This window comes from Bos indicus x Bos taurus, chromosome 1, assembly GCF_003369695.1.
Source record: "Bos indicus x Bos taurus breed Angus x Brahman F1 hybrid chromosome 1, Bos_hybrid_MaternalHap_v2.0, whole genome shotgun sequence".
NCBI lineage: Eukaryota > Metazoa > Chordata > Mammalia > Artiodactyla > Bovidae > Bos > Bos indicus x Bos taurus.
The window spans coordinates 24888359-24900970 of NC_040076.1; the positions used below are offsets into that span (position 1 = coordinate 24888359).

At 43.7% G+C, this 12612-nt stretch overlaps 1 pseudogene; it reads right to left on the bottom strand.

Moving 5' to 3' along the window:
- Positions 1–6790: 6790 nt before the first annotated feature.
- The window catches only part of LOC113897539, a 138942-nt pseudogene continuing 133120 nt past the window's right edge, over positions 6791–12612 (bottom strand).

Genomic DNA, 12612 nt, shown 5'->3' on the forward strand with positions numbered 1-12612 from the left:
GTCCAGCTCTTACATCTGTACATGACTACTGGATAAACCATAGCTTTGACTATACAGATGCAAGAGACAAGCTACCAGAACCTTTAGTTCATTAACTAAATGAATTGTTACATCTTAAAGAATCTGCCTGCAATTGCATGAGATACAGGTTCGATCCCTGGGTCAGGAAGACTCCCTGGAGGAGGAAAATGGCCACTTATTCTAGTATTCTTGCCTCAAAAACCCCATGGACAGAGGACTTGGTGGGCTACAGTCCATGAGTTCGCAAAGAGTTGGACATGTCTGAGCATGAACACACCATGTGCCAAGCACTTTACTAAGTACTATAAAATAAGGTTTTCTTTTAACCTTTCAAAAATCCAATGAGTTTGATAGTATTATTTTCTTAATTTTACAGACAAAGTAATTGATTTACTAAAGGAAATTCTGTAGCAAACCATAGTAGAATTCTGAGGTGGTGTCATGATCTCTGCTCTATAGTGTTACTCTTGTGACTTGTCCTGTTACTTGGCAAGGGGACTTTTCAGATTTCATTAAATTTCCTAATCAGTTGACCTTATTATAAGGAGATATAAACTCCAACTACTGTTTGGGCATGTCAGATTTAATCTGAGTTATGACAGTTCATAGACATAGGCATTCATCTCTGATGGTCAAGAACTTGAAATGTGTTCGAGTGAATAATCAGTCTCCATAAACCAAATGAAAGACAAATACCCTATGTTACAGAGAACCTTTTATCAACTAGCCTCAACAGTCACTTAGGAACTAAGTTTTGTATAACAGGGGACCCTTACATAACCACACTGGAAGCAGAAGGGAAAGTCAGAGATGAGAAACCTATGAAAGATTCCAAGGGTCATTGTTGACCTTGAAGATAGAGGAGGCAGTGTGAAAAGACTGTTGAGCAGACTTTAAGAGCTGGGAGACTGTTGGTCAACAGTCAATAAAGGAAACAGGGATTTCAGTTCTACATTTTCAGGGAACTACATTCTGCTAAGTACCTGCATGAATTAAAAAAAATTTATTTGGCTGCATCAAGTCTTCGTTATAACATGCAGGATCTGAGTTGTGTCATGCAGGATCTTTCACTGAGGCACGTGAATTTTCTAGAGGTAGTGCATGGGCTCAGTAGTTACGGCATTTAGTTGCTCTGCAGCATGTGGGATCTTAGTTCCCCAACCAAGTATCAAACCCATGTCCCCTGCACTGCAAGGTGGATTTTTAATGACTGAACCACCAGAGAAGCCCCAGTATATGTATGCACTTTGAAGCTGGTTCTTCCCAAGAGTCTTTACATGAGAGTTCAGCCTGACAGACATGTAGATTTTAGTCTTGTGATCCATTATGCAGAGAACTCAGCTAAACCTGCCTGGTTTTGAACCTACAGACCTTGGGCATTGTTTCAAGTCACAGAGTTCTGGTAGTTTTTTAGGTAGCAATTTTGTAACAATTAGGTAACTAATTTGGTACCTGTGAGAATTTTCTTGATATCACACTCTTGCTCAATGTCCATTCTTTCCAAGTCTTATTCTACTACTTTGCATCAAGTTTTTTTTTTCAGTGAATTGTTTCTAGTAACTCCATTTCACACAAACCTTGTCTCAGAACATGATTCTGGCAAGTTCGATATGATGTAGTTGTTAACAAAGGTGGTTTAGAAAATAGATGGCCAGAACAGAATTCTGGAGTGAGGTCACTTACCAGCCAGATAGAAATTATGGGTGAAAATTAGATGGATGGTAACTCCTGGCACAACATTGCCTTCAGTTCAGTTCAGTTCAGTTGCTCAGCAGTGTCCAACTCTTGGAGACCCCGTGGACTGCAGCACGCCAGGCTTCCCTGTTCATCACCAACTCCCGGAGCTTGCTCAAACTCATGTCCATCAAGCTGGTGATGCCATCCAACTATCTCATCCTCTGTTGTCCCCTTCTCCCCCTGCCATCAATCTTTCCCAGCATCAGGGTCTTTTCCAAGGAGTCAGCTCTTCGCATCGGGTGGCCAAACTATTGGAGTTTCAGCTTCAGCATCAGTCCTTCCAATGAATATTCAGGACTGATTTCCTTTAGGATGGACTTGTTGGATCTCCTTGCAGTCTAAGGGACTCTCAAGAGTCTTCTCCAACAGCACAGTTCAAAAGCATCAATTCTTCTGTGCTCAGCTTTCTTCACAGTCCGATTCTCACATCCATACATGACTACTGGAAAAAGTCATGTAGCTTTGACTACTCATGTAGTCAAAGTCATAGCTTTGACTAGACAGACCTTTGTCAGCAAAGTAATGTTTCTGGTTTTGAATATGCTGTTTAGGTTGGTCATAGCTTTTCTTCCAAGGAGCAAGCATCTTTTAACCTCATGGCTGCACTCACCATCTGCAGTGATTTTGGAGCCTCCAAAAATAAATCCTCTCCCTGTTTCCATTGTTTCCCCTTGTATTGTTTCCCAACACTGCCTTACAATTACCAAATTTTTCCATCTGGCAAACTGGGATGGGAAGAAGGAGGAAGAGGGTGTATTGGCTTAGGCAATATCTCTATCATTTAAGTAATATAGGGGAAACTGTTATTTTTAGAAATGTGGGATTGGTTGCTTTGTTGCTGGGTGTCAGTTATGAAAAGGAAAGCAAATGACAAGCTCAGGTCAGTCAATGACAACCAAGGACATGATATGAAAGTGAAAAGGCTTCCATGGCATCACTAATAGTGACTCTCATCACCTGTAGCCAGAGTAGACCATGCTGAAGATTAGGCCCAGAACTCGAGAGTAAATATAATAGAGCTACAAAGAGTAATGAAGTTGCAGCCTTGGCAAGTCTCTAAAGTTAGAGAGAGAGTGGGATCCTATGAAATGTTATGGAAATATTTGAGTGAATGTACTTGAATATGTTGAACCCAAGATAACCTTGAATCTTCTGTGTCTTCAGAAGTGGCTTACTTACTATTGCTTGAGGATAGCAACATTTCCTTTCCTAAAGACAGTGCAGAGCATCTCTTTGCCTGTGATCATGCTTCATGAGTGCTGTTGCTTCAGTCATGTCCCACTCTTTGCAACCCCATAGACCATAGCCCACCAGGCTCCTCTGTCCATGGGATTTTCCCAGCAAGGATACTGGAGTTGGTTGCCATGCCCTCCTCCAGGGGATCTTCCCAACCCAGGGATCAGCCTCTCATGTCTCCTGCATCTCCTGCATTGCAGGTGGTTTCTTTACCACTGAGCCATGCTGAAATCTCCCCTAGAAGTACGCCTCCTCACTGGAACACCAATAACTAAGGTCAAGTCCTAGGATGGTCCAACTGGGAAGTACTGACTCTACTACAGGAGGATAGGAGTTATTCACCAACAGAACAATAAGACCTAAAAAGTATGTAGCAACTAGAATCAAGAAAACTTGACTAGGACTTGAAGTTAATAGACAAAATGAGTCATATATAAAGCTGGCATGGGAGAACTGGATGATAATGGGGTTTCTTTCTTGTGATTCTTTTCTTTTTTAATTTTTTTTTAAATTTTATTTTATTTTTAAACTTTACAATGTTGTATTAGTTTTGCCAAATATCGAAATGAATCCACCACAGGTATACCTGTGTTCCCCATCCTGAACCCTCCTCCATCCTCCCTCCCCATATCCTCCCTCTGGGTCGTCCCAGTGCACCAGCCCCAAGCATCCAGTATCATGCATTGAACCTGGACTGGCGACTCGTTTCATACAGGATATTATACATGTTTCAATGCCATTCTCCCAAATCTCCCCACCCTCTCCCTCTCCCACAGAGTCCATAAGACTGATCTATACATCAGTGTCTCTTTCGCTGTCTCGTACACAGGGTTATTGTTACCATCTTTCTAAATTCCATATATATGCGTTAGTATACTGTATTGGTGTTTTTCTTTCTGGCTTACTTCACTCTGTATAATAGGTTCCAGTTTCATCCATCTCATTAGAACTGATTCAAATGTATTCTTTTTAATGGCTGAGTAATACTTCATTGTGTATATGTACCACAGCTTTCTTATCCATTCATCTGCTGATGGGCATCTAGGTTGCTTCCATGTCCTGGCTATTATAAACAGTGCTGCGATGAACATTGGGGTACACGTGTCTCTTTCCCTTCTGGTTTCCTCAGTGTGTATGCCCAGCGTGACAATGAGTATACTACCCAAAGCAATTTATAGATTCAATGCAATCCCTATCAAGCTACCAATGGTATTCTTCACAGAGCTAGAACAAATAATTTCACAATTTGTATGGAAATACAAAAAACCTCAAATAGCCAAAGCTATCTTGAGAAAGAAGAATGGAACTGGAGGAATCAACCTACTTGACTTCAGGCTCTATTACAAAGCCACAGTTATCAAGACAGTATGGTACTGGCACAAAGACAGAAGTATAGATCAATGGAACAAAATAGAAAGCCCAGAGATAAATCCATGCACATATGGACACCTTATCTTTGACAAAGGAGGCAAGAATATACAATGGATTAAAGACAATCTCTTTAACAAGTGGTGCTGGGAAAACTGGTCAACCACTTGTAAAAGAATGGAACTAGAACACTTTCTTGTGATTCAGATTCAACATCTTAGCAAGGGTTTGGTCTTGATACGTTGTTGAGTTGGCTCTTGGAAAGCTGGAAATAATAATGATCCACATTAAAGTACCCAGAGATCGTAGAACTGACATTTGACAGAATGTTGAGGAAGGATCAAAAGTACTCACAGAGGTAGATATGCAAGAATATATCTATTGTATAAGCTAAAACAACTGACTAAGTGGCTACATTTCTTGAAAGGGCCCAGGAGACACTTCTTTTACTAAGAAAAGCAATTAGAGAGGGACCAGATATATGGAAACTCAGTGGTAGAATGATAGCTATCCACTAAAAGATGCCATTAATGATAGGAAATGTTGTGAACCTGAACTCTTGTTATAGGAATGATAGGTTTACAGAACAGCAGAAGCCAGGTGGAAGTATTTAACCATCAGACACAGGGTGAGTATATCTAACATTACAGGTAGTGAGGTTGAAATGAAAACCAGTTGACTCTGACCCACCAGGATCTATCGTGATGGCTAATACACCACATCCTTCCTAAGAACCAGATATATGGAGAACCAAGTAAGTGTAACTTAACATATATAATCAAGAAAGATTGAAGGCAGATAAACTGATATTAACCACCCCAGTGGAAAATCATTATTCTCCACTCAGTTTCCAGACTTTAACTTGACTGAAAAAGATACAGGTCCATTTGAGGAAGAATCCTGAAATGCAACAGGAATTCACCCAACCTTACCCAAAGGGATCTGTGTCCATTAGGACAGGGTGAATATGCAGAATTTTTCAAAGTTGTTGGTTACCAAGAACCCCAAATCCCCTTGTGCCCACCCATGGTAGTAGAATGTCAGGTGGTAAATGAGATCCTTGTCCAATTCTAGAGAAAACACAGTCTTATCTTGTGGTCACTCCTCCTCTCCAGCCCTGAGACTGGTTTATTTTGGGAGGGATTGCAGTTTATTTTCAGACACACTCAGGGTGTGGGAGGTGGCCAATTGTCTCCATCTGCATCCCCTCCCTGAATTTAATCAAGAACTCCTCTCCCCTGACCTCTGAATCCCGCAGCTGTGCAAGATAGATGAGGCACTTGTACCCCACCATCAGGAGGGGCTCAGGCAGGTGTGGGGTGCAGAGGGTAGAGGTTGGGGGCAGAGTTCAAGTATTCACAGTTCCCCTATGCATAACCCCAGATTACACTGTGCCCAGGCCACAGGGGATATTCCCAAACCTGGGGTACTAGCGGTGTCAGCCCTTCTCTCACTCAGAAACTTCAAGATGCGCTCCCCACCCCGCTTTCCCTGACAGCAACAAACCACAGTCCCAAACCCTGTAGTCCAGATGACGTGAGGGCCTCAGCACTCCACTCATCCAAGACTCCTGCCTTCCTTATCGGGAGTGATGGGAGTGTGGTGAGCGTCACTTGCACTTCACTGGGGTGGGATACAGTGATAGCAGGTGAGAGGAAGGGAGGGCATGAGGACCGTAGGAGGCAGGCTTGGCAGGTGATGAGCTCCGGTCTGTACCCCCCTCCACCCTCACTGCACCCGCCCCACCCCCACTGAATCTCTGAGTCCAACTGCAAAGGCAATACGGGCCATGGTGGTGGGGTAAGCAGGGGGCAGGGAGTGGGAACAGGGGCTCGGGGGGAGAGCTGAGCAGTACCTCATCCCCACCCCCACCAGTCCTGTTCCTGGGGCACATGATGCTTAGGAAGGGCCAGGAACTGGGCTCTAGGCCCAGCTTTCAAGTTCTGCCTTCCAGAACTGCTGAATTTGGGAGAAGAATAGAGCTACTAACCCCCACACCCCAGATCTTCAGGCTTTAGGCAGAGTGGAGGGAATGGCGGGTGCCTTCCCAAGGATAATTATAAAAAGCTATGACCCTTAACAACTCCTTGGAGAGAAGTGGTTCCCAGTATCTTGCTTTCCCAAGTTATCAATGTCCCCCACAGCCAGCAGGCAGGGCTGAGGGGGTCCCAGAGAGCTAAGGGAGGAGGCCACAGTCCCTCTCTGAGAGGGGGCCCATTAGCACCAAGCAATGGTGGCACACCCTGGCAGTCTGGTGGACCTCTGGGGAGGGGCCCTCCAAAACTGGAGTGCCCAGTTACTGAAGCTTCCAGCACTTTTACGGCCAGGTGGGTGGGTATGGGGTGGCCTGCAGGAGAGGAGGTGAGGGGAGAAGTCTGGGCCAAAGTCCACACAGGGGTCTCAGGATTCCAAAGGGCTCCTCCAGGAGTCATGACTTGAAGAATCTTCCTACCACAAACTGGCCCAAACAAAATACAGCGAGAACTATCGCTATGTTCTTGATGGGGTCGTTTCCCAGCCACCCCGGCAATGCAGTGATGCAACAGGAAGTTGGCCACAAAGCGGGTCACCTGGCCGAGGAAGCCGGTCAGGCACGTTGGTAGACATGCAGGGCCAGGCAGTAGCCAAAACCTGGCAGAGCCACCACTCTGCCCCAGTTGATGCCGGTCTCAGACTCGAGGTGATCTTGGTGAAATACTCATAGGTGTTCTTTGCTATTGACTGCAGGCGCTGCAACACGGCCTGGAACTCCATGTCGTAAGGCCAGTCAATGTCACGCCTGATGATGGTGAGCGGGGGACCCACCTACACCTTGCACCCAGGGATAAGTGGGTCCCCAGCCCGGCTGCTCTCTGCAGCCCTGCCTGGGAGGACCTGGGCCTTGTCCATATGCCCTTTCTCAGGTCCTCCCCGAGGCTGGGGATGGCCCAGCAGGGTGGAGGCCAGAGATCCTAAGGGGCCAGGAGCTGCTCTCAGGGTCTAGTACCCAGAGCTGGCTTCCAGGAAGGGGTGTCAGTGAATTCCTGGTATCTGAATGCAGCCTCTGCTGGTCTGAGCCCAGCCCTAGGGAACTGAGAGGCTGCTGCAATCATGCAGGTGCTTAGCCTTGAGTTTTTAATTGGGATAAATATGCTTGTATTGAGGGAATGTATGTATGCCCTCAGTCGTGAGGGCATATGCTCAGTTGTGTCCAGACTCTTTGTGATCCTATGGACTGTAGCTAACCAGGCTCCTCTGTCCATGGAATTCTCCAGGTAAAAATAGTGCAGTGGATAGCCATTCCCTTCTTCAGGGGATCTTCCCAACCTAGGAATCAAACCCATGTCTGCTGCATTGGCAGGCAGATTCTTTACCACTGAGCCATCTGGGAAGCCCTATAATGATGGCATACAATAACTAATATCAAATCCAGTCTTGATCACTATAATTTGAACTCTCCTTCTATGTCATGATATAGTCCAAGGAGATCCTGATGGTCTGGGCATTCCTGCCATATCACAGCCCTGTGCATAATGGGTACTGAAAGACAGTGGCAAGAAAAAATCCTCCCCAAAGACAGAACTTCTGTATTCCATCTTGTCTTCTATCTCACAAGGAGAAAGAAGTGGCCTGTGATAAGAGACATACTCAGATCCCTGACTGGTAGTAAAAGGCTTGGCTGGCTGATCAGTGGCTTGGAAAGAGCAAGACTTGAAACAGAAATTCTAGATCAAAGGCATATGGTTGGATCCATGGGAGTCATCAGACTGTGTGCAGATTTTTGTAGACTACATTAATGCAAACCAGATAGAATGCATTACATTGGGGGTACTAAACCAGCAGATGGACAGAATGACTTATTTGGGTATGACAGATACCCTCTGTACTCATTTTTGACATTGTTCACGTAACAGACCCAAAAATGGACTAGCCAGGAAAGAGTTGATAGATGAATCCAATAACATGGACTTATTCTGACAAACTTGATACAGCTACTGGAGGTGGTGGTGGTGGTTTGTCGCTAAGTTGTGTCTGACTCTTGTGACCCCATGGACTGTAGGCCACCAGACTCCTCAGTCCATGAGGATTCTCCAGGCAAGAATACTGGAGTGGGTTGCCATTTCCTTCTCCAAGGGATCTTCCTGATATGGGAACTGAACCCAGGTCTCCTGCACTGTAGGGAGATTCATTACCAACTGAGCTACCAGGGAATTCCAGATATAGCTACTATCACTGCTAAATATCCAACTTGTCAACAAACTGTGATGCTGGGCTCTTGGTATGTTATCGGTACTCAAGATCCATCAGCCACTTGGTAGCAGGTTGATTATACCTGCATTGCAGGCCCGATCCACTCTAGAATGGATAGTAATTGATATGCTGATGTGTGTTTTCATTTCCTGCCATTAATGTCTTGGTTAGTTTTAAAGATGTACAGTGTGTCTGACTTACTGGCATTTTATCTTATATAATATCAGGCTTCCCTGGTGGCTCAGCTGGTAAACAATCTGCCTGCAATACGGGAGACCTGGATTTAATCCTTGGTTTGGGAAGATCCCCTGGAGAAGGGAACGGCTACCCACTCCAGTATTCTGGCCTGGAGAATTCCATGGACTGTACAGTCCATGGGGTCACAAAGAGTTGGACATGTCTGAGTGACTTTCACTTTATCTTATATAATATTTCTTCACACCAGAGGATACAGTTTGCATAAAAGCTATTTTATATATATTTTGGCCACACTGTGCTGCATGTGGGGTCTTAGTTCCCCAACCAGGAATGGAACCCACACCCCATGCATTGGAAGCACAGAGTCTTAACCACTGGACTGCCAGGGAAGTCCTAAAATGATTGTAATATTGAGCATGTCTCAAAGGATCGCTAGCTCTACCATTTTCTGTAGTACTCAGAGCCTGCTAGTCTGATACAATGCTGCAACGATCACTCAAAGGCATAAAAAAAGTTCCAATTTATAAATACTATCTGGCTTTGTTGCAGGATCCCTTTCAGATATGGTATATACCTTTATCCAATTTTGTCCTGAGTCTCTGATAATAAGAATACCTAAACCAGAAACGATAGGATGAAAGTAGAAGGGACCCCACCCCTGCTCTTGTCATCACTCCTAGTGACTCATTTAGAGAATGTGTGCCTTCTGTCCTTTCAGTTTTAAACTTGTCAGGTCTACAGTTATAAAATTATGATATCTGTATAGCCCATGGAATTCTCCAGGCCAGAATACTGGAGTGCGTAGCCTTTCCCCTCTCCAGGGGATCTTCCCAACCCAGGGATCAAACCCAGGTCTCCCACATTGCAGGTGAATTCTTTATCAGCTGAGCCACAAGGGAAGCCTAAGAATACTAGAGTGGGCAGCCTATCCCTTCTCCAGTGGATCTTCCTGATCCAGGAATGGAACCGGGGTCTCCTGCATTGCAGGCAGATTCTTTACCAACTGAGCTATGAGGGAAGCCCTTTTAAACTTGGCAGGTCTACAGTTCAAAAATTATGATATCTACCTGGCCATGTTGGGCTTCTCATTCCAGTAGACCAGCAGACAAGAAAGTTACCATATTGGCAGTGGTAATTGACTCTGATCATTATGAGGAAGTAGAACTATTTTTATACAAAGAGGCAGAAAGCAGTTCAGCTGAACCTCTGGAGATATATTACAGTGTCCTTAGAGATCTCAAGTCTGTTTTAACCATGAAAAGATCAGAGTCAAACAGGGGCACAGTACCAAAGGCTCAGTCATTTGAGGTATAAAGATCTGCATCTCCCCACCACTTAATTAATCCAGGGCTTTGGAAGTGTTGGCCAAGGGTGAGTGAAAGGAGATAAATGTTGCATATCACCTAAGCCTCAGGGCTAACTTTAGCAGTGTTGGCTGGTTGTAGCTTAACTTCGAATCTTTCAAGTATTATTTTTTTTTTTTTAATGTTGCTGTTGCTGCCTGCTGCCAAGTCGCCTCAGTCGTGTCTGACTCTGTGTGACTCCATAGATGGCAGCCCACCAGGCTTCCCCGTCCCTGGGATTCTCCAGGCAAGAACACTGGAGTGGGTTGCCATTTCCTTCTCCAGTGCATGAAAGTGAAAGTGAAAGGGAAGTCACTCAGTCATGTCAGACTCTTCGTGATCCCATGGACTGCAGCCTACCAGACTCCTCCATCCATGGGACTTTCCAGGCAAGAGTACTGGAGTTGGGTGCCTTTACCAGGCACCATCTGAAGAATCAGTACATTGAATTTAGTGTGAGGATTGAATGGATCTTATCTTGAAATGGGGGACTATAGTAGACACTGTACTTCATATATATTTTCTGGGATCACTTTACAAATTCCATGTTTATTCTGATTCCAACACCCAGAACCTACATCTCTACGTGAATGTCTTCGTGATGTTGAGTTTATTCAACTTACACAAATAGGGTGGGGATTAGCTTGGAACTTCTGTCCCTCTAGGCAGAGCTCTTAAATAATAATTAATGGTATGTAATAGTAGATATGAATATTCAGCGCTCTTACACCTTGATCTAGACAACTCTATGGTGTGATGTACTCTATAGATCAGCCTTTGAGGTTTTGGTGGAGTTTTGCCTACCATGCATACCTACTTGGCTCTGTCCATTCCCAGGATACCTTCCCAGAGTCCTGGACTTCTTCTGACTCCAGCCCCAGTTCTGTAGAAGTAATTCTCTCTTCTCATGATGTTCAGTGTCAAATAGCTCAGCCAGTGTGGTTCTGCTGAAACACAAGTATGATCAGTACTTAGGACTTTATTCTGAGTGAGACAGAATGCCATTGCTGAGTTTTAAGCAGAGAAATGATGATTTTACTTCATTGGATGTTTTGTGAAGTTTCCACAGGACAAGAATGGAATCAAAGAAACCAACAACAACACAAATCTACTGTAGGCAGAAATAAAGATAGTCTGGGGGAGGATGATAGCATTGAAGGTTGATTAATAGTGGTCAGACTCTGGATGTTTTTTTAAAGTAGAGCTCATATTTATTGATTAATTGAATCACACCGATCAATTGAGTCACATTTCTAAAGGAAAGAAAGGTGTTAAAAATAACTTAAGATACTGGCCTGGATATTTGGAAGAAAGAAGTTTGCAGTTAGTGAGGAGTTTTTTTTTTTTTTTTTTTTTTAATTCATAAAAATGTAACTGGAGATAAGCTAAAAGCAGGTCAATCTTAGCAGTGTGAAAGGATCAAAATCTTTCTTGGCTCCTTTCTCTCTCTCATTTAGGGCAAAATCGGAGCTAGAACATCCAGCTTCTATGCTTCCCCATATCTTTGCAGCCCATTCCTTCTGTTCAGAGAAAAACTGAACAGCAGTTTTGTGAAGCCTTTTGATAAAAGGTACCATCTCCATCCATACATAGCCCTTTGTGGGCTGAGTCATGTTCAGAGTTGCAGATTCTGGAATTAGATTGAATTCAAAATTTGATATGAACACTAACTTCCTTGGAAAAGTCACAAAAACTTTTAAACAATGTATCTGTGAAAAAGAGATAGTAATAGTACCTACATCATGGGGTTAAGTATGATATAAAAAAATAAGATTTTGATTTTAGATTTTGATTAAGGATTTGATTTGAACATTAAATCAGGTTTAAATGATTTAAGTTGTGTTTTTCTGGTAAGTGTTTAAAAAAAAGCAAACAAACAGATCTCTAGGTTAGAAAAAAAGGGAAAAGGACCTGATTTGTAGCATTATGATGTCACTGAAAGCTGAGATGAATGAATATGTGCCAGATTAGATTTTGTGCACAGGTTAGAATCTGCTTTCCCAATGGCTCAGCAGGTAAAGAATCTGCCTGCAGTGCAAGGAGCTGCAGGAGGCGTGAGTTCAAGTCATGGCTCAGGAATGGCAACTCACTCCAGTATTTTTGCCAGAAAATCCCAGGGACAGAGGAGTGTGGCTGGCTATAGTCCCTGGGGTCCCAAAGAGTCAAACACAACTGATCACACATGACAAGAGTCGGTTCTAGCACACTGATGTGTCGATGTGTTTTACGTATAGTGTCTGGTCATAAACATTCACCTACATAACGCTTAGGACCCTATCTTTCATTGTGTATTTATGTGCCAGTCTCTTCTTTTATATACATACTTCTTAAGAGCAGGGGTTATGATTATAGTTTGGAAAAACTAGCAAGATACTCTGACCTCTTTCCTCCAGTCTTTCTCATCCCATTTCAGGAATAAAGACTTATGTCCTTATTACTACATTTGTATATGACCACTCTGTTACCTCCATCTCTCTTG